The sequence below is a fragment of the Ambystoma mexicanum genome, chromosome 3p (genome assembly GCF_040938575.1).
Source record: "Ambystoma mexicanum isolate Mex_15411 chromosome 3p, UKY_AmexF1_1, whole genome shotgun sequence".
In the NCBI taxonomy this organism is placed as follows: domain Eukaryota; kingdom Metazoa; phylum Chordata; class Amphibia; order Caudata; family Ambystomatidae; genus Ambystoma; species Ambystoma mexicanum.
In genome coordinates this window covers 169,480,694-169,505,749 of record NC_090925.1, presented here as the reverse complement: position 1 = coordinate 169,505,749, position 25,056 = coordinate 169,480,694, and the positions used below count along the sequence as shown (strand labels likewise).

Below are 25,056 nucleotides of genomic sequence, written 5' to 3'. Positions count from 1 at the left end.
AAACTAAGTCCCAACTACTCCAACATCATAATTGATGGCAATACAATCCCGGTCGCCAAAAATGTGAAAACACTTGGCTTCTATCTCAATGCCAATATTAACCTCACTAAACAAGTCAACTCGACCGCCTAAGCCACCGCCTATACAGGAAAACTAATTAGAGCCTGTAGACCATTTCTTTCCTTTAACAGTTGCCTCACGCTAGCTAGAGCTCTTATACAATCTAAGTTAGATTACTGCAACAGCCTCTACTTAGGTGCCAACCAAGAAATAATTAGTAAACTCCAAGTCCTTCAAAATAATGCGTTACGGGCGTGAGCACATCTCTGCCACTAGAACTACATGCAAATGGCTCACCATCCAACATAAAATCGATCTAAAAACCCTCTGCCTTACTTACAAAGCTCTCAACCATTTAGCCCCCCCCCCTACCTTACTACCAAATTCACCATGAAATCTTCCATCAGAACCACGAGATCTTCCAACACCTTATGTCTTACAGTACCTAGATTTACCTCTAAAAGAGCCGGAGGCTCGAGCTTCACTGTCCTCGCCTCCCAACTCTGGAACACCCTGCCACTGAATATTAAGTCTTCCAAATCCTTCCAATCGTTCAGGAAGCTTGCCATTAGGTGGCTTCTGACAAAAAGTCAACCTTAGGTTAGACTTAGCTATAAACTGTACATATTGCACTTGTCTCCTTTTGTCACTATTGGTTGCTATTACCTCGACTGTCTGTATATTCTGTATATATCTGCTACCCTACCATTACTGCCTATTACCATGTACTGTGCCTGTAACTTAACTGTAACTGTAATAGGAGCTTTGTGTACGCATTATATAAAATAGGCAAGAGACAGTACCCTTGGAGTACCCCAATGGGGACTGGTATGGGATCGGCAGCCTCTTTGCCAATGCTTACTCTAGTAGTGCGTTCAGCTAGCAAAGATTTCACCCAGAGTGTGACATCTTTAGAATCTTTAGAAAAGGAGAAGTCATTTGCTAGAGTATCACATAGTTTATCATGGTCCACTAAGTCAAATGCTGCAGATAGATCTAACAGCAATAGTTGCAGAGTTTGCCTGAGTGCCTGATGGCATCTATCGGAATTTTTAGGTCCAAGAGGGCCGTTTCTGTGCTATGGTTCGGCCTAAAACCGGATTGTCTGGCTCCAAGGAGGTGATTTTGTTGAAGATACGCTTGGATTTGATTACAACAAAATTTCTAAATAATCTTAAGTAAAAACGCTACCGTAGTTATTGGTCGGACTAGTAGCATCCAATGAAGGTTTTCTCAACAAGGGGGTCACCCATGGTTCTTTTATACTTGCCGGGACAGTATTTCTATTGAAGGAGGCATTCACAAAGTTGGTAATGGTAGGTGTGAGGTGTGGAGCAAGAGTTTAACCAAATGGACTGGGAAGTTGTCCCCTTTGCAATTAGAGGCTTTTAATGTTGCAATGGTGTCTGCCACTGTGTCTTGGGTCACTGTGGTACAAAGGAATTGTAGGTTTGCATTTTCCTTAGTTTTATTGAGATCGCATTAGTTTCATTTTTTTCCAGCTAGGATTTGTCTTTTAGTGAGGATGTGTCTTTTGGGAGCAATTCAATTTGGAGGCTAAAGCGTTTTGTATAGTAGTGCACCATTCCTTGCTGGTGTTCACAAGGGTAGTGACTGGGATTGGGTTTTACAGTTCCATGAGAATGGAGAAAAGTTCTTTAGAATTGGAAGTGGCGTTGCCGATACGGGAGTTATATGCATTGGCTTTGTGGGTGATAGTTGCAGTTTTGTAGTTTTTGTTTGCAGTACTGAAAGCGTTGGCAGAGTCTGGTCTAGGGGATTTTTTGTTCAGGTGTTCGAGCGACTAGTTCCTTATTGAGCCAAAAGCTTGTGCGTTTGTCCGCACATTGCGTTTTGGTTGTTAACAGTGCTACTGTGTCAATAGTATCTGTAAGGCACTTATGGTAGACCTCTGACAAAAGGCTGGGGTTGTTGCTCGTGACCAGGTTACAAGACAGTGCATCGGTTATAATGGGGGCTAGGTTCTCAGCTGTTAGTTTCTGAATATTTCTTGTAACATAGGTATCTATGACTTGGTCACAGGGGGTTTAGCTCCTTAATAGTAAGGGAGAAGTATATGCTATGGTGGTCAGTCCAGTCGAGGGGTACAATCGATTCAATAGCCATTTTTTGAAGTTTGAGTATCCAATCCAAGGTACAGTCTTTGATATGGGTGGGGCATTCACTAGTTGTAGGAAATTAAGGTCTTTGAGTGCAGTATATAAAGGCATCTGCTTTAGTATCAAGTTAACATTGAAGCCTATGTTGATATCGCCAAGGACGATATATTTGTTGTTCGGTTTGATATACAGTGTTAAGCAGCAGAGGTAGGTCTAGTTCCGGATGGGTTTTACTTTTAGGTGATCTGTATATAACTAGGATGATAAGTGTGGTTTTCTGATCAGTGGAGAGTTTGGCTAAGAGGAGTTCATAGCCTTCTATTTCTTTGATAGGACAGTGTCTAAATTGCAGAGTAGATTTAGCCATTATGGCTACACCACCTCCTTGTAAATTAGTTCTGTCAGTCCTAATGATATTGTACTCTGGAGGGATGGCCAGGGCTAGTAAGGGTCCAGAGGCTTGATGTAGCCATGTTTCTGTGACTACAAGTAAATTCAACTTTCGATCGATAATTATGTCGTAGATTTCAATAGCGTGGGCTGCTAGTGAGCGTGCATTGATAAGGGCACCTTTGATGTTACCTCTATAGGTGGCTCTAGGGGGGGTGTGAAGAGTCAGATTGTCAATGGCTCTAGTAGGGAGTATGGAAGTGGCTCCAAAAAGGCTTCTTATGTTGTGTGTTATTGGGCAGGGCACAGGCTGAGTTATGGTTAAGGTGGGCCACATTGGTTCGAGATCTTAGTCTGCGTAGTCTGGTGCTACCCAGAATCGGGTATGTACTCCCAGAGCTAGAATATTTAGTACATGTTCATGCTCAGTTGGAGTTGTTGGCTTTTTAGATAGTACGAGCTTCGGGCTTTCCGTGGACCTTGAAGTGATAGTGTTGGCCTGGATAGGCAGAAATGGAGGTATGGTGGGTAAAAAAGGTGTGGGACAAGGGATGGGGTGATGCCGGTAGTAGGTTATTCTAGATAGTCCATTTCCATAGGTGAGGTAGGAGCTGCCAGAACAAGGTAGTCTCTCCGGTACAATACAAAGTAGGAACATGGTGAAGAGAAGCAAACCAAGCATGGCCATGTACTCAGTGGGAGAGCAATTATATGGGTGCTGTGGTCCATGGCTTAAAACTGGCCGCATAAGTAGAGTATGCTTAGTGACAAGTGGAGGTTTGTAAAAAGCTTTTGAAAACGGGGTGAGGGTATCTCAGCCAATGTAAACCCAATAATGTGGTTATGGCAGCGAGCAGTGCAAAATTATTAAAAGCATAATGGGGCGCAGCAGTACAATGCGTTCCGGTTGGGAACATCAACCAGCCATTATTATTAAAAGCACAATAGGTGCGCCGCAGTACAATACTTTCTGGGTGGGGACATCAAACAGCCATTATTATTGAGAAGCACACTGGGAGCGCTAAGCGAGGCGTGTTGACTAGGAGTGGTACATCAAACCTAGGAATAAATATTGTGCTTCTGTTATACTACTCTATGGAGGTGGTTAAAGTTAGTGGTAGTAATGAGAAAGTCTGAAGTGGTCCTACCGCGGCATGTTGGAGACTAGAGGCATGGAGGCGCTCCAATGAGCGAACAGGCCGGCTTCCGCCTTCCGGCAGACGTGCGCGCAAACAAATACGGGCTTGTTGCCTAGCAGTGTGATGCTCGCCTATCGGATGATGCTGCAGCCATCTTAGGGACAGGCTGCTCGTTGTACACAGCATGGATCACTGCGTGCATGAACACAAAGCAAGGTCAAAGTTGTAACTGGAAAACGAACAAACCCCGGAAACGTAGCACTTGCGTGCTCACCGGATGCGAGGGCAGTGCATTGGATTATGCACATATGAAGCTAGCTGCTCCTGAAGCATGATCAGGGTTGCAGTAGCTGAAATATGGGTCCGGGCTGTGGGGAAAGGGCTCCTGTATTGCTTAGAACTAATCACCAGACCTTGCAATACCAGCCCTTTGGTGTCAGCTGCAAGAAATACTACAACACTGAAGTGCCGGGTGGAAAGACTCACAAACAAAACAAAAAAGAAGCCATGCAGGAAGTCCCATTTCAAGAGAAGAATACGTGCATCTATTCACTCTATGTCCTTGTGTCCCAAAAAACAAGATCGTGAGACTGGTTCAGGAGAAGATCCCATTACTGAATGAAGGGCAGTGGGGACTAAATGGAGACCTTGGACAAGAAAGATGCATATGTTCATATTTCCATATTCCAAGGCCACCGAGGTACTTTTACAAAAGTGAAAGTTGTCATTACCAGTTTAGAGTGCTCCCTTTTATGATAGCATCGCCACCACATGTATTCAGGAAAGACTTTTAATGATTGCTGCACATCTATGCAGACACAGCATTCAGGTACATTGTGTTGTGCTTTTCATCTACTGTGGATTCCCTGTCTGCAAGAATGATGTTCTGAGTGTAGAATGCTGTGTGGGTACCGATCTGCTGAGTGAGAAGGTGCGATGTCCCTCCCTACAGCGTATCTCGCCTTACTGCTTGGCCTGACTTACTGATTATTCCCTTAGTTGCAGGTAAAGAAGTTTCCCCTTTTGTGACGGTGGCTCCTGGACCTCTTGCCTGATGGTCTATCTTATAGGTCGCCAACCTGGATGAATAATTCATAGCAGGGGGTGGGGGGCAAACGGTGCACAACTCTTAACTGTGATCACTCACCCTTCAACAATTCATGTTCTCCATAAAAGTTCAAAAACGAAAGCCTTTCGGCAAGCCAAGTCAAAATTCCTAGGTGTTCAACCTAGATAAAAGACAGGCATCAGACTTCGCTTCCACCGAAGAAATCCAGGCGTTCATGGGACTGCACCCCCCCCCCAAATCAGTCAGAGTTGGAAGCAGCAACAACTCTAATGAAGTTACTAGGAATGGCTGCAACAGTTTCAAGCTACTAGCCAGGCTAAAAGTCAATCAACCCCTCAATTCTCCAGATACAAAAGCACACCTTTTCTTACTCGCCCAGTGTCAACCATCACTAGCAAATACCTAGTCCAAATTTTGAGGCCTGATGGAATTGTGCATTTACCTTTAGAGAGCGTATTTGAAGGCTAGATATATATATTAAATACAAAAATAAGGTACTCCCATTCAGAGAATGGGAGTAAAATGTTATACACATTACTACAGAGCAAAACATTTTTCTTATGTCCTATGGGCCCGCTTCAGATCCGATGTCACAATAGAAGAGCCCCTCTGTATGTAATATGTTGAAGATGCATCAGCTAAGAACATATCAAACACAGCAGTATAGGTGGAAGAATAGGGGAGACTCTTGGGTAGGGTCCGTTATTGGGAAAAGCAGCACATACGTGGCTTATCGACAACGCCAGTAGGGACCTAGCCTGTAGGTTCAGTGTAGCAATTGGGTTTGTCACGACAGCTGGCTATGAAAACCGTAGAACATTGCATACTTATTAATGGCAGCAATGGCTCAGTTGTGACAATGAGGTTCTGGGTCTGCATGAACGCAGGACTGAAGATCCACTAGAGATGGTGCTGCACCAGAGGAAATGGTTAACTGATGAAGCTGGACATGGTGGAACAGCACAATGTTGGGCCAGTTCTGGTACCATGGGTGGGGAATTTGGTGCCCGGAAGTTGCAGCTCATGTAAGACTGCTTGGAGTCCCATCAATAATTCCTGCAGGAGGGATGGTCACAACTGCCGAAACCAACATTAGTGGACCTGCAAGGTCTCCAACAAGATGGGAAGGAGACTGGTGCGAAGGACAGATCACATGCACACCAGGTGTCAAACAATAACATTATCCACAGGTATATAATGCAACGACTTTCTCATTATTATACGTGTTAAGTACAGTGAACTACAAGGTAAGCACAAAACTATTCTAACAGGGGAAAACCAACATTGGTGTCAAATTATAGCACCTACCACACTAGATGAAAAACACATACAACATATACTGTCACATAGGCTAAAGTAGAGGGGTAAAGATGTTGGGTTATATTACGAGCCTTAGTAAGATTTCGTTAGGCTGTGCTTGCCAACGCCTCCCTATATTTGTAATTTGTCTGCTTCTTTTGTGTCCTACTGATCAGTATTGAGTGCTGCTCCTCATTGGGCAACAACAAAAACGTTGGCCGTGTAGTAAAGCGGTTGTAATAAGATTCCCCCAATATCGGCACAACTCCTAAATAATCCATGTCATGCGATGTATGTATTGTTCAACTTTATGTGCAAATTCTGTTTCATTACATCACGAATTGTAGTGGGTTAGTAACTTTGTGACTAGATCATTTATGAGTGGCCCTGATAATTTAGGAATCTTCTTACAAACTATATTACAAGCCTTACCAACTTCTACCATAGGATTTAACAGGCGCAATACAAGATTAAATCAGTGGTCGAATGACAGTTTGCAAGATGGTACTTGCAGATTTTCCCTGAAGGAAGGAGGCAGTCACCGATCCTGTAAGTCTTAGAAGACCCAGATGACATTCATGTATTCAGGTTCCACCTGAAAAGATAAGCAAGGGTGGCTGCAAGGAAGGACTGTACACCTCATTTGTGAGTATGGCTCAACAAAAGACATAAAAGACATAAAACAAGCCCCTCATACCCAGACCAATATTAATAAGCATTTCCAGGCTTATATGTTGCATGTGTAGCAGGATACCTACAACATCCTACCAAGTCCAAACCAGTTACCAAGCACGCACACACACAAGCCATGCACCAGCCTTTCTGGGCTACAATGCCAACAGTTTAGGCTTTTGTGTAGGCATGAGAAAGGCACTTGCATGAACTGCTGTAGTGGTATTTACTACCCCTTATTGGTAGCCGGTGCAAAAACCTGGGCATCTAATAGTAGTGCCTGGCAAATGCCTAATACTTATACAGAAGCCCAAACCGTTCACTTTGCCAATGCTGGTTTTAACAGGAATCCAGTGAAGGATATGGATATATATATTACATTACTCACCGTAATCATATTTCTGATTCTGATGCTTGTATCTGCTTAGATTCACATGCTGTGCATAGGCTGACATCCAGTGGAAGCTGCAGAGTATTACAGTTGTTTTCGAAACTCAAAAAGGGACGTCGACGGGGCGTGCCAGTAATACTATCCCTAGTGTCCACTGTACCAATGAACTCTCATGCATCGAAGTCCCTCAGATTTTTATTTTTCTGACATGAGGTAGCATGAGGTGTAGCGCGTGTACAGTTGTATCCTAGCAGATACGTATTAGACAAGCTCATAAGCATCCATGCGCCTTCTCTCCGAGGGGAGGAGGGGTGGGTTGCATGTGAATCTAAGCAGATACAAGCATCAGAAATACGATTACGGTGAGTAATGTATCCCTTCCGAAGCTTGTGGAATCTACTTAAATCACATGCTGTGCATAGATTAGCGAGCAGTGGAAGAAGGATGCGAGAAGGTTCATAAGAGAATAAGTGTCTTAGAACCGCTTGTCCCACTTGTGCATCTGTCTTGGAATGAGTGTCAATGCAGTAGTCCTGAGTGAAAGTATGTACCGAGCTCCATGTAGCTGCTTTGCAAATACTGTCTAAAGGGACATTTGCAATGAAATCCAGTGTGGCTCCAGTACTTTTTGTGGAGTGGGCCCTTGGCATAAAAGGCAGTGTTTTATCTGATAGGAACTAGCACAGTTGGATACATCTAACTATCCACCTAGAGATGGCATTTTTAGAGATGCGGTCACCTTCTCTGCCTGGCGCTATGGAGACAAACAGTTGATCTGTTTTTCTTTGCAGTCTGTTCTTGCCTACGTAGTAGAGGACCGCGCTCCTCACATCTAGTGTGTTGTGTTTTACCTCAGCTGAGCTTTTGGCTTCCTGGAAGAAAGCCGGTACCTCGATTGACTGGTTTACATGAAATTTGGAGATGAGAACATAGGGCTAGTACGTAAAACCAGCTTGTCTTCGTGTACAACAAAGAAGGGATCCTGCACTGACAATGCTTGGATTTCACTAACTCTTCTTATGGATGTGATAGCCACTAAGAAGGCAGTTTTATAAGTCGGGTGTTTGAGACTAGACTTGTGCATAGGCTCGAAAGGGGGTCCCATGAGCTTAGCGAGTACCACATTGAGGTCCCATCCTGGCGGTGGGTCAGAAATTGGAGGGTGTAGTCTCTTTACCCCCTCCATAAATGCCTTGATGACTGGTACTTTCCACCATGATACCTTATTATGAGAGGTTGTGTAGGCTGATAAGGCCGCCAGGTGGACTTTTAGGGAGTTAAACACTAACCCTGCATCTAGAAAATGGAGCATATAAGTTAGAATGTGTGATGGAGTATTCTATGGGATTGACCTCTTTAGCTTGGCACCAAATTACAGATCTTCTCCATTTGTCAAAGTAACAGTGCCTAGTATTTGGTTTTCTTGATTCTTTCAAGATATCAATGCATCTCTGAGGCAGGTTGAGTTGTCCAAACTCTATGACTTCAGGAGCCATGCTGCCAAGTTCATTGAGTGCGGCTGTGGGTGCTCCGTCTGTCCCTCGTGCTAGTTGAGTAGGTTGTACTGGCACGGGAGTTTGATGGGCTAGCGCATCGCCAGCTTGCGCAGATATGGATACCATGGTTGTCTTGCCCATATAAGAGCATCTAGGATAAGCGTCATTGGTTCCTTGTGTATCTTGTTCACCACTTTTCTCAGCAGAGGTGTTGGAGGAAAAGCGTAAGCAAATTTCCTAGACCAGTTCATCCATAGGGCGTTCCCCTTGGAGCCTGGCAGGGACAACCTGGACGCAAAGTCTGGGCATTGACTGTTTTCGTTTGTGGCGAATAAGTCTATAGTTGGGAAACCCCATTGAGAGAAGAGGTGTTCTACGACTCCTTTGTGTAGACGCCACTCGTGTTCCTCTGGTAGGGGATCTCTGCTCAACAAGTCTGCTAGAGCGTTGAGTTCCCCTGGAACATGTTGCCGATGAAAGGAACATTTTCCATTTGAGTGCCCATCTCCAAAAGTTCTGTGCAAGTCTGGACAGATTTGGCGAATGTGTACCCCCTTGTTAGTTGATGTAATGCATCGCTGTAGTGCTGACTGTTAGGATCTGCACAGATAGGTTTGCTAAATGGGATTCTAATGCCCAAAGGGCTTTTGAATACTTCCAGGAGTTCCAGCAGATTGATGTGGTTTTGAGCTAAGTGTGAGCCCACAGACCCTGAGCTGTGTGGTTAAGGTAGTGAGCCCCCACCCACCCTGCCAGTGAGGCATCTGTTGTGACAACTGCTTGTACCTCTGGGTCGTAGAAAGGTTTCCCCTTCGTTAAATTCTCTCTTGTCCACCAGCAAAGATTTTGTACAAGTGTTGGCGAAATGACCACTGCTGTCATGATTCCTGCCCCTCATGTTCCCAGTCCTCCAAGATGTCAGGCTGTAGCCAGGCCACAATCACCTACATGGCCCTCAAGGGCCTCCATCCCTCCAAAGACCCACTTGGAGTCAGACTTGGCGCTTGTGGCACCAGACTCACTCACTCACTCCCATAGGATAACATTGGGGATTGGACTTGTAGTGCTTTGATGGGGACAAGATGGATGCCCCCACATATTTCGGTTCCCAGAACTGCATGTGCAGTCTAGTCTTTTGGGTGTGGTTCAGCCCAGAGACACCTGGGATATCCAGAGACTATTTAAGCCACGCCCAGGCTGAGAAACATGCTTTGTGTTTTCTGGACCTGCAGCGTGACACTCACCGTGCGACCTGCAGCGTGACATTCACCGTGTTCGGATCGGTCTCCAGTAGGCCTGCATCTTTCTTCTGTGCTCAGCTCCTGCAAGAACACCGTTAGGAACAGCCTTACCTTGCGGCGCTTCTGCCCATCATTCATCGCTTTGCTTGTTCTGCGGGCACCTTCGCAGGTGTCATTCCCATACTGGCACGCCGCTTCCTATGGAAAAAGGAAAACAACAGAAAAAAGGCATTAGTAAGCATTCAGCCAATCTTCGCTTATTTTTAAAGACTGGACGAGCTTCAAACGCTTACCTGAATCCCAGCCGCTCTGGGGGAACTGTCTCCGGAACTTCTCATCCATCTGCAAGAGGGAAAAGACATTCCAGGTTAGAGTGGAAACATTTAGAGGCGCTGCATATTGCGCTTACTCACTGCATTTCTTCTTCATAACCGGCGTCCACGCTGAAAACGTCACGGCACCTAAAAGACACAGAAAAAGAACTCAGTTCAATACAAAAACGAAAGGGTCGCATCGCGCTCTCACTCACCTTCAGTGCTACTCATCTCAGCAGCACGTCGCCATCCCCGGACGCCAGCCATCATCTAAGGAAGGAAAGGAACAAAGTTAGAGTACTGTTCAAAAGACTAATTATACTTACCTGTCGGACCCTTGTCAGTGAAGTAACTAGGCAGCAAGGAGCTTGCATCAATCAACGCGCCCCTGCGCTGAAAGCAGGACGGAGAGCACACTTTCCAAGAAAACAAGGTGAGCTGTGGATCAAAGGGAAGGGTTGGACCCCGTAGAAGAAGGGGTTCAAGCACACAGACAATAGGGAGTTAAACTCTACCAATCCTGTGTTTCAGGCCCAGTCTCCAGTCGAGTAGACTCCAGGGAAGGTTTCAGGTCGTAAGAGGTCAGAACAGGCTGAGTGACATCCCCGTGGATACCAGGTGAGCGTTACAACTACATCGTCCCACTGACCACTTGCCTGAGACCACTGTTTCGCCAACCACTCCTGCATGGGTTGCAGGCACACGTGAGGAACCAGGTAAATGCAAGATGCCATCATGCCTATTAAACGCATTGCTTTGCGCACCATAATCTGACGGCCGGCCTGATAATGTGGTATTTGCAGGAACACATTTTTTACTCTTTCCTCTGAAGGAAAGACCAATCCCTCCTGTGTTCGAGACAGCTCCTAGGAACTGTTTTGAAGTGCTTGACACTAGGCTTGACTTTCTCGTTGATGGAGAACCCCAATTGAAAGAGGTTGATTGTTCTCTGAATGTTTTGTCTGCAAATCAGGGGTGATTCCCCTTTTATGAGCCAGTCGTCCAGGTAAGGGTACACTGGGATTGTCTCCCTGTGCAGGTGCGCTGCCACCACCGCCAGTACCTTTGTGAATACCTTGGGCACCAAGGCTTTTCCAAAATGTGCAGCACCTTGAATTGGTAGTGCTTGTTCGCCATCTTGAAAACGCAAGAACCTTCTGTGCGCTGGGACCATTGAAATATGAAAATGGGCATCTTTCATATCCAGTGTTGACATGTAATCCCTTTTTTAGAAGAGGGATTACCTCTTGTAATGTAGTCATGCAGAACTTTTGTGGCTTGACATACTTCCTTCCAGGGTGCAAATCTAATACTAGGCGCATTGTTAGATCTTTCTTTGGCACAAGGAAGTAAGTTGAATAAATACCCCTGTTTACCTGAATGGCCGGGACCATTTCTATGGCGCCCTTTAATAGAAGTGTGGCTATTTCTTCTAGAAGGATCTGCTGATGTTCTTCTGAGTGGATTTTCTGTCGTGGGGGTGGTTGCGGGGACAAAGTAGTTCTATATAGTAGCCCCCTGCTACTGTGGACAACACCCATCTGTCTGAGGCGATTCCCTCCCATGCGTGGGTGAAGTTGGAAATCCGTCGTCCTACTGGAGAAGCATGAGAGGGCACCTGGAGCGGAATGTCACTTGCTCTGAGGTGATGTGCCACCTCGAGCCGGGCTTCTGCCCCGACCACGACCTCTGCGTTGTCCTCTGGGATAGCCCTGGAAGGATTGGTTTTGATTTTTTCCCCCAGGAGGAACTAGACTCCGATTGTAGCTGGATCCTCAGAGAATTATGGCCTCGAAAACGGCAAGAATGACTCACTAACAAGCCTTCTTTGTCCAGAAGGCTTGTTAGTGAGTTGACCTAAAGATTTTAGAGTGTCATACTCATCCTTTGTTGTTTTAAGTGAGTCTTCAACAGCCTTACCAAAGAGCATGTTAGGTTCCACTGGCATGTTTATAAGAGTGGCCTGCGTCTCCGGTCTAAACCCTGACTGGTGCAGCCATGCCTGCCTCTTAATAACGGCGTCCTCTGCAATGACTCTACCGGCATGGTCTGCCGCGTCAAAATTGGATTTAAGGAGGCAGCTAGTCACAGCCCTCCCATCTGCAGCCACCTGCGCTAGTTGGGATCTGAGTGACTCTGGGGCAGATGAAAGTAAAGCAGACATTTCTTCCCTCTTGTGGCAGTTGTAACTAGCCAAGTGATAAGTGAATGAGTTTAACGTTGGACTGCAAAGTGGATATAAGGCTTAATCTATGTTCACAAAAATCGGAATTGGTGAATATTGGATAGAGAGAAGCACATGACCGGCATAGCTACTGGACTAATGGATGGATGATGGGCTTATGACCGGATGGATAAGAAGATAAAAGGGTGGGTAGACAGGGGTATAAACTGAACGATGGCTGGATTATGAGGCAATTGATTTGGTGTGTAGACTGGGAATAACAAACGGGTGGATTGGCTAATGGATCAATGGGATGGTGAACGAATGGACTGATTGTTGACTAAAGTGCAGGTGGATGAATAGAGACAGCACAGAGAGTTAAGAACACTTTGAGACTCAGCTTTTGACTCTTCTGAAGTTGAGATTATAAATTACCATGGATCTGGAAAAGAACCACAGCTATTGGCATAGTGTTTAGAAGGAGGAAGAATCCCACACGAGGCATGTAACTTGTACATATGATGTACACGATGAAAATCATGAATAGGGAGGCGGATGCCATTTAGTATAAAGAAGGGTTAAGGATTGACGGAAAATGACGAATGAGTTGATGGGTAAATGCAACTTAACGTTTAGGAAGCTGGTCCTGTCAATGTGCATGCATGCATGCATGCATGCATGCAATGGTCATCCGGTGGGAAACAATAGATGAACAGGTGGAGGATCTCCATGTCCTGCTATCGCTGGCTGCAACCCCCCAAACAAGGTTTATTGGTTGCTGTTATGTCATTAGCTGCAACTCTTGCCACGCCCTCCCTTTCCATTGGCTGTTGTCCTGCTTGTAATGTTAAAAGGTATTACACTGTGCGCTGAGCTTTGGTGCGAGTATCGGATCGAGGTCGAGCATTGTGTGCTGTTGGTGCGGCTTATGTGTTTGTTGTTGCAGTGTGGTGAAGTGCTTGTGTCTTGCTGTGCAAGAGGTGGTTGTATAAGTTGCTGTATGAGCTCGGTATGCAGAGTTTGAGCTTTTTTAAGTGGGTTATATGTCTCGGAGCTGACCTTCACAGTTTGGCTATGCGCCTACAGTTAAGTATCCTATGTGGTGGGGCAGAGGCCCAGGTCTCGTAATACACTACGTTTCACCATACAATAGACAAAGATGGAGGCTATCCCTTGAGTTGAGAGTCCTGTAAAGTGGGGGCAAAGGCCTCGGTACCGCAATAAGTGGGTTTCCGCTTATGATAGGCATAGATGGAGGCTACACCAGGCTAATCTTCACAGTCATATCCAGATGCAACGCAGGTTAGTGTTTCCAATTCCATAAAGGTGTGGCACATGCCAATATTCACAGTCCTATCTAGATGCGACGCAGGCTGATGTTCACAATTCTATCTAAATGTGGCACATGCTAATATTCACAGCTCTAAGTGTGGGACTTGATAACATTCACAATTCCATCCAAGTACGACACTTGCTACCCTTCACAGTCCTATCTAGATGCGATGCAGGCTAATGTTCACATTAGTATGACATTTAGACGATAGAGGATAATGTACACAATTCTTATCTAAACATGGCACATGTTAATATTCGCAGTTCCGAGGTAGGGTAATGTAGATTGGCAGGGGTTTTATGGAGTAGAGTAAACGCTCTACTCCTCACCCATGCCACACTTACTTTGGTGGTTGTTGCTGTTTTACGGCTGGCCACTGGCTTCCCCTGCTGACACCTGCGGACACGATAAGGAGCCGCCTCTGTTGGAGCTGCCCATTGCCTCAGGGCAGTTAGCCGCAGGGGCTGTCGGGCAGAGGGCTGCCCAGGGTAGGTGGGTTTCGAGTAACCGTCCAACCAATCAGGATCCCGGGCGGGCTGCAAGGGTATGAGCGGGAAATGGAGGCGCAGGGAAACCGGGGCGGGGCAGGGACACAGGCAACAAATAAGCCCAGAAATGGTGAAAAGAGGCCCAGGTGGGTCACAAAGGTGCTCACGGTCGGGGCTGGTCATTGGACCAGCTCTCACCGGATCCAAGATCAGGCACCAGAAGTGTAGCCAGATCTCGGGATCCAGCCAGAGTCAGCTGCTGCAAAGCCCAAACCCAGGCTCTGTGTAGGGTTACTTTGAGAAAAAGAAAAAAAAAACCTGCGGCAGCACGGAGTAGGGGGGCGGAGCAGCTCATTGCCGCCATGAGCTCTCTGCTGGCTCCGCCCCCCTACGTGTACACAGCAGGACTTTGATACAGGCTTCTTCTGGTGACACCGTGCAAGGGGTCACCAGAGGAAGTTACAATCCTCAGTCACGACCTGGTTTATTTATGCAATGTTTGTCAGATACATGGACCCGGATTATTTATTTATTCATGAAAACGTTTGTCGTAACTTGTATCCAACAAACATTGCATAAATAAATACACAGGTATCCGACAAACATTGCATGAATACATAAATACCCCTATTAACATTGAAACTATGCCAGACGATGCAGCCACCCAACTGCTTTCAGAGGGGAGTTGCAGGCGCTGTGCCGGGTGTGCTTAAAGTAAAAGAAAATATTGCTTATGGCGAACAGAAAATCACCTTGTTTCAATAGTACCCGAGGGGGGTTTTCTTTTAATAAAATGGGATGCAAATTGTGTATTTTACATAATATTTACTCAGCAACACTGGTCAAAACCATTATCTGCACAGTGAAGTAACTCATCACCATTGCAATGGAAGTAGCTTAAAGTGGAATTGATATATAGTTTGGAAAAGAAGCAGCATGAAAGAAATTGCGCAGTTTTAAACTATTATTTTGGGGAATTTTCTGTGATCGGAGGTCAACTGCCACCTCTGACCCCCGCCCCCAACCCCGCCTGCTCGGGCACCGCCCCCTACCCCAAACTACGCCCCCACCTCGGACCTTGTGGGATCCCCCACCAAATTTTTTCCATTTCCACCACTGCTCATGGTGGGAAAGACCAGCCAGGTTGATATATGTAAAGGGCACTAACAGAGGCGGATTTAACGGTCGCCAGGCGGACAAACAGCGAGCGGGCCCCTGTGCCCTTCCCCGCCCCTTTCCTTCCAAGTATCTTTCTGAGACAGATGACATAAGGCCCTTTCTGCTGTGACCAGGGGTATAGACCTAAAAATAAAAGTAGGGGGGACTCATCAACAAACGCACTGGGGTGTGTCGTCGCCAGAAATTAGGATATTAAGGTGAAATATGCACATTTCATCAAAATGGCTTTGCATAACCACCCTATTTGCACAGGGCAAACAGCATTTGCCTTTCATAAAATCAACACACAAATAAAACCAAGAGAGGAGATTTTCTTCGAATAAAGGTGTGCATGTTTTAAACTCCAATAACCAATACTAATGTTTTCCCTGGAACATGCAGTACCGAAATGGGACATTTCACCTTTACTTGCTGGTTATTTTTCATCAGGTTATACAGTGCAGTAGTGAAGTGTCCGGCCTGCAAACCCGACGACTGCCACCCTGAGATTGCTTCAATTCATACAGTCAAAGAAGACTTTCAACGTTTCTCATTTTAGCTGTAGGTGGCAGGGGGGGGGGGGGGGCGCGTTCAGTCGTTTGCCCTCGACTTGAGCCCTGGCTGTGACTCCAGCCAGTGGCGTCACTATGGGGGTGCGGCGGTGCATTAGGCGTCATTAGGGTTCCTTCCGACAATGGAAGTCAAGAGGGGCCAAGTGGATTTATTTTATTTTTTATTTTATTTTATTTATTTGTTACACGCCCAGACCCTCAGGTGTCACGGCGAGGTTATAAGACAGCTTAGAAAATAGTCATGTTCAAACAAAACATTGGTTACATTGCATGATATTGGTTACAATATATTAACAACACTAAACAGTGGCCTAAGTATTTACAACAGTATCCGGAGGAAGGTGTCCTATCCTTGGGTGCTAATATTGGTTGAATAACCAGGTTTTAAGCTGTTTTTTAAAGATCGTGAAGGAGGATGCTTTTTGATGATGATAGGAAGGGAGTTCCAGTGTTTGGGGGCTAAGGTGGTGAAGCTGCTGCCCCCTGCTCTTGTGGTTTTGAATCGGGGGGGTCCAGGAGGAGTTTGTCGTTGGATCTCAGTAGTCTTATGTTAGTTTTAGGGTGCAGGGTGTTATTGAGATAGATAGGTCCTTTTTTTATAATGCATTTGTAGGTGATGCATAGTGTTTTGAAAATGATGCAGGCTTTGATGGGGAGCCAGTGTACATCTTTCCTGGTCTTAGAGATGTGATCTGATTTTTTTATGCCTAGCGCTGCCCTCAGGACTTTGTTTTGAAAAAGTTGCATTTTAGCTAGGTTAGTGTTGGAGGTGCCCAGTAGTAAAACATTACAGTAGTCCAATTTCGATAGTACCAGTGCTCTGGCCAGGGTGAGGCAGTTTGCTGGGGTCAGAAATTGTCGGCTGAGTGCAATTAATTTAGAAGTGTAGGCCGTGGAAGAGGAAAGTGCATTGATCTGTTTAGTCATGGTTAGGCTGGCATCGAGGTACACGCCCAGTGTTTTTACTTGTTTAGACACTGGAATATTGGTGCCATCGATGTTGATGGTTGAATATTCTGGCTGCAGGGTAGCTAATTTGGCTGGAGCTCCTACGATGAGGACTTCCGTCTTCTCATCGTTGAGACATAGGCTGTTTAATGCCATCCAGTTTTGTATGATGGCGTAAATTTTGTTGATTGATAAGGTGTCCTGGTCATAGATGCCTGTAAGGGGAATAAGGATCTGGGTGTCGTCCGCAAAGTTTGTGTATGTGACCCCCATGTTGTCAAGTGCTGAGAACAGGAGCTTGGTGTATGCGTTATACAGCGTAGGAGAAAGGCAAGAGCCTTGGGGCACTCCTATGGGGACTGGGATGGGGTTGGCTGCTTCTTTGCCTATGGACACTCTGGAGGTGCGGTCGGTTAAGAATGATTTCACCCAGGCAATGGCTGCCCCAGAGAAGTTAAATTCACGGGCAAGTGAGTTGCAGAGTTTGTCGTGGTCCACCAAATCGAACGCGGCTGAGAGGTCCAAAAGTAGGAGAATGCAAAGTTTCCCTGAGTCTCTAATGGCATCCATCTGGATTTTAAGGTCCAGGAGAGCTGTTTCAGTGCTGTGGTTAGGCCTGAAGCCTGATTGTCTGGTGCCGAGGAGCACCTCATGACTCCATGAGGTGACGTACCGAGATACCTCACCGCCACCCCCCCCACCAACCCTCCCCATATCCTGGGGGCCACCCTCTTCCGTCCTGGATGGCCAACATCACATCTCACGTTGCCACATGCAGTTCACCTTTTTATTATAAACAAAGGACTTCAAATCCCAGCATTGAACATGCTGTTGGTTGAAAAGCGTGAACTGGACAAAGGAGACCCTCATGACATGGATCCATTTGGAAGCTATGTATTGTATTTAGTTATATATTTTCAAGTTGTAAAACACTGAATGCCACAAGTGGCTTCAAAGCAGGCAGGCGACCAAAAAGGGGGAGGGGGTCCTGGTGTTTGGTGGCGACAGCTTTGTGATGCAGGCTGTTTAAGCCAATTAGTGAACATCCAAGTGTTGATGAAATGCAGGCAGGAAGCAGGGGTTTTCGCATTTACAACGCACTCAGTATAGTTGATGCAGAATGTTGATTTCTTCTATATACCATGTAAACCCACAGCAATGGAATCCACGTGATCCGACCGCGCTTGAATTTACTGTGGCCGGAATGTTCGCATGAGAAAGGTGCAAACTACCAAAAGTTTGCATCTTTCTCATGCGAACATACCCATACCCACACCCCCACCACACCCCCCACCCACACACTCTACACACCCCCAACATAAACAAACCCCACTTACCTTCTTCACATTGGGGCCCTGCGGCGCCTGTTCCCTTTCACTTCTGTGATCGGGAAATGGCGCTGCAGGGTCCTTTTCTTTTTTTCTCTTTTACGGGGGGCTGCAGGGGTTTCCCCCGTAACCCCCGCTCACTATACAGTTAAGTGCCACACCTAGATTGAGCTTGAATGTTAGCATATGCCACACTTAGAATTGAAAACATTAGCCTGCCCCATATCTAGATAATTGTGAAGGTTGGCGAGTGCCACACTTAGACGGAATTATGTAGATCAGCAAGTACTACACTCAGACAGAACTGTGAATGTTAGCATGTTAAATGTCATATAATCCACTAACCAATATAAGCTCAAACTCTCTGCATACTTATCTGACTCAAAATAACTCACACAACCATCTCTCGCACAACAAGCTGCACGCACTTCACCACACTGCAACACATAAGCCGCACCAACAGCGCACGTGGACTTCACCCTACTAACCCATCCCACCTTCTAGTTTACAGATCCGCCAGAGCGCATGGGGACCAATTCCATTGGTGACGGTGCGCTATAGAAATACCTTTAACATAACATAATAGGCTTTCCTCCTTCCAAGGTCTATAAATCAGTGCCAGCTGTAGTTGGGTAATTATTGTATGTGAATATGTTCTATGTATAGTAGTTTGGTGAACCGCCATTTACATAACCAATAATTATAATTAACTCGAGTTTAGTGACTCTTTAGAGTGCATAACAAAAGTTGAAAACTGAATTGCTTTTATGGGTTCCAAATATTGGTAGATCAGGCACGATGAGATTGCATGATTTACCCAGGTATACTTCATTATCAGTATTTATAAGGCTTGGTAATCAAAAGGGCAAATCATTATTTGTCTAGCAACGCCTTGAAAAGTGCACAAATCACGTGATAAACAACTGACAATATATGTACACATTATAGAAACAGGTTAAACAAAATAATGTGATCATACATTTGTTTTCTCCATCCTGGATGCCAGGTTTTCCTGTGTAAACCAGGAGAATTTTGTGGTGTGCCATATATGAATGGACACTATTATTGACGTCTTCTCATTGCATTATTTTATGAAGCTTAGCTGGCAATTGTGTTTTTACTTCACTTATTGCACAAGAATGTCTATAAAGGAACTTTTTTGCACAATACTGAATTTATTGTACTTAAATGTTTTTCTAGGAAATTGTGTGGTCTTCATAAGTTGTAATTCTCTTTTGCCGTTAGCCTTGAAACATGTTCATTTCCAACATTGGTTTCAGGCTTGATAATCCAATATTATCGTTGATAGCAAAGCCTGCTGTGGAGGCCCAGCTGTTTCCAGTTAGTCAAACCCCTAGACACAGGTAACTGTAATAAAGACAACTTTATAAAAAAAAATAGCTTTTGTCCCTAAAGTTCGCCATTGTGCACTCATGATCACAATTAACTATGCCCACCCTAAGCTCCACCTCCTTGACCCGCCCACCTAGGGCCCTGTGTCAAGTGCTGCCCACGGGGCCCCTTTGCCTTAAATCTGCCACTGGCAACTAGTAGATATTTTGGTTGGCTTAAATGTTTCAGGAAATGTTACATTATTAGTCCAATTTCAGTTTGTATCCGTCTACACTCCCCGCTTGGCTTCCGAGCGTCTGTGGTTGATAAGGCGTTAAAAATCTTCTAGTAAAAGGCTACTCCTGTTGGCCGCTAGCTAATGAGCACTGTGTTGAGATGTGCCTTTCATATTAAACAGATCACTCTGGAGCCCCAAGTGACAGGAACACATTCACTGGGTTCACATACGCAGGTAAGTACATTAGGAAATAAGCACAGCACATTTAGGTAAAGTTCATACTTCGAGAGACATCCACCGGTCCCCCACTCACACAAGCTCCAGGTCCCAACTGACACTAGTTGAAATCCCCAGGAGTCTTGCATCATAACATTCCACATCAATACCAATACTCCATACATCCACACACAGGTTAAAGCAAGCCCAGTGTAGATCACAACACATCTCCCCCCTTTTATAACGAGATACAACCAATGAGAGAAACAGAAGGAACACATCACCATGAAAATTTTACAGCGGACAATCCTTCAAAACCACTACCAGGCAAACCGCTCCGAGCACAAAGCTCTCCACCACTGAACCTTAGAGTAGCTAACCACATTAACACGCTCCCACAAGAACTATTCTATAGCTGGCCTACTACAGAACACCACACCAGGGCACCAGCCCACCATCCAACACAACCAAAACCAAACAAGCGCACACACACACGCACACACACACAACCATCATCCTCCGTCCACCTTCGACGAAATGTGCAAAAGCACCATCCAGGGTTCCTAACCCCACTAGCGGCCTAAAGCCAATTGTATCACTCCTTCCACATTTGGCACCACAAATGCCGGGAATCTACATCCCACTCACCAATTGGCACCACAAATGCCGGGACAATACATCCCCCCTCTAAATTCAGCACTCCAAATGCCGAGAATCTACATTCCCCTTTAAATTTGTCACCACACACGCCGGGACTCAACATTCCCCACAAACATGCACCACACACACACACACCAGTTAGGCAAATTGGGCGTTCAAATTTGGTAAAAAAGGGTTATACACCTCCATTGAGTCCAACATTTTAAGCTTGTAAAGTCCTTTATGGTGTTTTCCTGTGGAAAAATATGCGGTTAATAAAAACAGTGCAAAGCAGAACACAACTCAAATTCGACTTCAACTTCTCCATCACAATTTACTCAGCAATTCACATAATCAGAATTCTCCATAAGCACAAATTTTGGCACCACACCTCACCACCAGTTTTGGCACCACACATGCCACGACTTTGGCACCACCATCGCCGGGAACCGCATCCCCACATAATATGCCCCCAAAATGCCATTTGGGCACCATAACCTGCACCACAGTAACCTACATACTAAATCGAAACCATCATCTTTTCTACTGCATAATACTCTAATGGTGATGTCTCTTGGAACAAACTCTCCACAATAACCAGCTATGAAGCCAAAACAGCCCCTGCAGTACTATACCAACCACAAAATGTTCAGGCCTCTCAATGTGTTCAGCAACCACTCTCCAGCACACAGTAATTAACACTGCATAAAACACGTTACAAGTTGTTATCGAGGCAAACCCCATAGGTTTCCAGATGACCTCGAACTTTTTATAACCAACATGTGCTTCAACAGTACCTCAGTGACGCCAACACGATGGCTGCACAGCTCATGTTAGCAAAAATGAAATTGCAGTAATTCGGATTGCATCGCAGTCAACCAGCATAAAATGTGATAACATTAGCATTAAACTCCAAAGCTCTGAGGACATGATCGGGAAACCAATAATCACTCCCAAACTGATGATACGCTCGTGAAACCAAACTCCTCTTTAATATCCATCCCGAAACACCGACGTTTGCAGCATGTTGCACAATACTTCACTTTGAATTCCTCACCATACGCCGTTGCGTACATCCGATTGTTCTAGTTCTCCGGGACGCTTTGAGCACGTTCAAAGGTTCTTTACTTAGAACTCCTCATCCTTTGCCGTGACGTAATTCTGAGAGTTTCAGATCTTAGGAACGTTCGCATCCGGTTATCGCCCGACATCACTGATACCCCACGGAGCTTCGTGACGTCACCATTACTGAGAGGAGCCCAGACATGAACACAGCGTGCAGCTCCAACCGTCATCCATGCCTCGCAAGCCCATGGTATGTTTCACAACACCATTACAGTTGCGTGCAATCATTGTTCCAAGGAAACGCTCCGGTAAAATCACTCTGCCACTTCTCAAGCAATCCATTAATAAAAGTGCCCGGCCTCTTTAATAGCTGTCACTCCACTGCCCGACACCAGACTCTCCTTATGTTTAACACGAAGAGCCACAGCACCATGTTGTAATATGCACGGGCTTGTGCATGGGCACTTGTGGAATGTTGATGCATGTTGAGAGTGAACATTCCACAGTGGCCATTAGTTTTAGCAAGCTGAAGCAGGAGGCCTGTGGGGTCTCGCAATAAAGCACTTATAATCCTCCTACCTGTGTCCGGTGAGGCTTTGTCATTGGCGACGAGGACAGTGCGCCGCACCCCAAATACCTCCAGGCGTCGCTGCTTACTAGGTCACAGTCATCCAGGCCACGGGGCGCGCTCACCTTAGGGCCGGGGGGAGCCAGGATGGGACCGGTGGATGCCTCTTAACCACTGCACTCCGGTGGATGTCGCTCTTCCAACCTTTTACTTTTCACTTCTTGACTTTTTCTCAGCTTACTCCATTTCCTGTACGTACCTTCACCTTCCAAGATCCTCGTCACCAGTGTTGAGATGAGCCTTTCATATAAGACAGATCACTCTGGAGCCCCAAGAGACAGGAACAACTTTATTGGGTTCACATACGCAGGTAAGTACGTTAGGAAATAAGTACAGCACATTTAGGTTAAGTTCACACTTAAGAGAGATATCCACCGGTCCCCCACTCACACAAGCTCCAGGTCCCAACTGACACTAGTTGGAATCCCCAGGAGTCTTGCATCACATTCCACATCAATACCAACACTCCATACATCAACACACAGGTTAAGCAAGCCCAGTGTAGATCACAACACACTGCTTAATAAGCGTCTTCATTTAATGCAAAACTCTCTGGATAGGAACATTCTCATGCAAAACTGAGCACGTGCTTCATAGTGTCACAGGAGCTTTAACATGTTCTGTTAAATTGCGATTCATTTGTAGCGTCCACAAGACACTTCAAGGTGCTAGGATAGTGGTATTGAGTGAAAGCCAAGAATCAACTTTAACCTGGCAACTCTTCTTTTCAGTAAGGGGATTGTGTATGCATGTTAATTCCTTTTTATTAAGGTCTGTGGGGTTTCAAAAACTTGAGAAGATGAACTGGATGCATATAAAACTGATTGACCGGTAATTGGGATGCAAGTAGGGGCAGCTAAACTTCGGCACTGGTGTAAATCGCTAAATATAAAGCAGTCTTGTTTGTGGAAGTAGTACATAGAATAATTCCACCGAACAGAACTCATTTGTAAATGTTTAGTGTTTTTGGTTCAGGGCTTCCAATGCGTGCTGTGAAGGGAGAGAAATGGGATTCTAACTTCGTTAACCTCTTTGATACATAGAGATGTTAATGAGGTGTGCTGTGGGCCGCATCCAGCAGTGACAGACAATACAGATGAAAGAAGGCACCGGTCCCGTTGGGATAAACAAGCAGTTTCCATGTGAGCAAGAATGTGGGGGGAAAAAGTAACCTCCCAAGGAACCTTGATGTTTGTTGCAAAGAAGAACCCCCCCCCGCCCCGCTCACAGGTAAAGTCTGCAGCCTCTCGAGGACTGTCTAAACATGCTCTATTACCTCGCTGCCCCGAAATGCCAGAGCCCGTGCAGCGGCCAGCGGGCGGCCCCGCGCCGCTGTCACTCCCACTCTCTACCGCAAGCTAGAATCCGGGCTGCTGCTCCGTCTTGTTGTGTCTGCCTCTGGCTAGAGCACGCGTCACTTCCGGTCTCTACGTCTGCTTCCGAGTCACGTGACAAAACTGGGCGAGCTTTTCTTTTTTTTCTTTATTGAAAAAAACCTAAGGTACACAAACATTCAAAACAAGACTGGGCACGCAGTGTCCGGGAAAATACGGCGCATAATTAAACTGGTTGCTTTGCTTGTGAAATTAAGAATAGCTTCCATCTACCCTTGGAACTTTCTCTTTGTTTTTTACATTAGAATTAAGACTTTTATCGAGAGCTCCACATGATCGGTGTGAAATGCAGCAATTGTATACTTCTTTTAGCATTATTTCATATCAGAAATCGTGTCATAATAACAATGGCATTCTATGAACAGGAACATTTTAAGTGCTAGCGAGGTCAAAGTGTTGCGGATGTTTTCAGAAACAACAAAACCATATCATTTTGCTCACACCATGAGATCAATTGTGGTGGCCTGGACAAATGACGCAACGCTGTTTAGGTTAGACAGGGTGTTTATTTAGACACCTTCTGTAACATGGAAACTGAGGTATGATAAGTCCAGGGGCATGGCTGGCGCAGGTACTCACTATTGGAGCTGTCCAAGTAATGCAGTTGGCTTCACTGCATCAGAGTGTGTTATTCACACACGTGGCAGCCTGAGCACCCACAAGGCTGCCCTCAGCTTTGTTATTAATCTCTGGCTGACTGGGGCCTCTGAAAGCAGGCCCAACATTAACTGTGGTCCTCTGGCAGGAGGAGCGCCGAGGCTGTCTGTCTCCAGCAGCCTCAGCAACTTCTGACACGTCTCCTGTCTTTTGCGTGCTTTGCGCTCTCGAGATCTCGCAAGATCACAGGGACGCAATCTCGCGAGACGGAGTACCCACACACCTCCTTTGGTGGGAAAATATGGTTGCTAGTACATGACGAAGTCGGCAAACCTGGTGGGCTTTCTTATCTCCCTTTGGGGCCTGTCCATGTCGGGGATGACGCCTGGGGCTTGGGTGGTGATGCTTGCCGTGTCGATTGGGGCGAGGTCCTCGGGTGTCGCCTCGCAGTGTGGTTCTCGGGGCTGGGGTGGGGGGCTCAGGTAAGCATGTTCTCTTTTGTCTGTTTCTCCTGAAGCGTCTGTTTCCGAGTGTTAGGGGTCACTGGCCGAACCCTGTTGGTCATGGTCACTTCGTGCTTCCATGAAGGGGTGGTTTGTGGATACTCTCTTGCGGTACACATCCACTCTTTCCAGGTTCCACCGTCTTCCTTTGCTGTTGTGGACATGGTTGGTTCTCTTGCTGGTGACTTATATTGCCCTGCTGTATTTGCTCCTGTAGTGGTGTCTTTGTGAGGCAGGCGTATGTTTACCAGGTCGCCTTTGC

The 25,056-nt window shown here is 45.9% G+C and overlaps 1 protein-coding gene across 2 annotated transcripts in view; it reads right to left on the bottom strand.

Moving 5' to 3' along the window:
- Positions 1-23,719, bottom strand: part of PHC1 (polyhomeotic homolog 1) — a 325,158-nt gene extending 301,439 nt beyond the window's left edge. The window contains exon 1 of one of the 2 annotated variants that reach the window (XM_069650568.1): positions 23,577-23,719. The gene's annotated coding sequence lies outside the window, so the exon portion shown is untranslated. The remainder of the gene's footprint in view (positions 1-23,576) is intronic. The other variant, XM_069650569.1, reaches the window with a different exon arrangement.
- Positions 23,720-25,056: the final 1,337 nt, after the last annotated feature.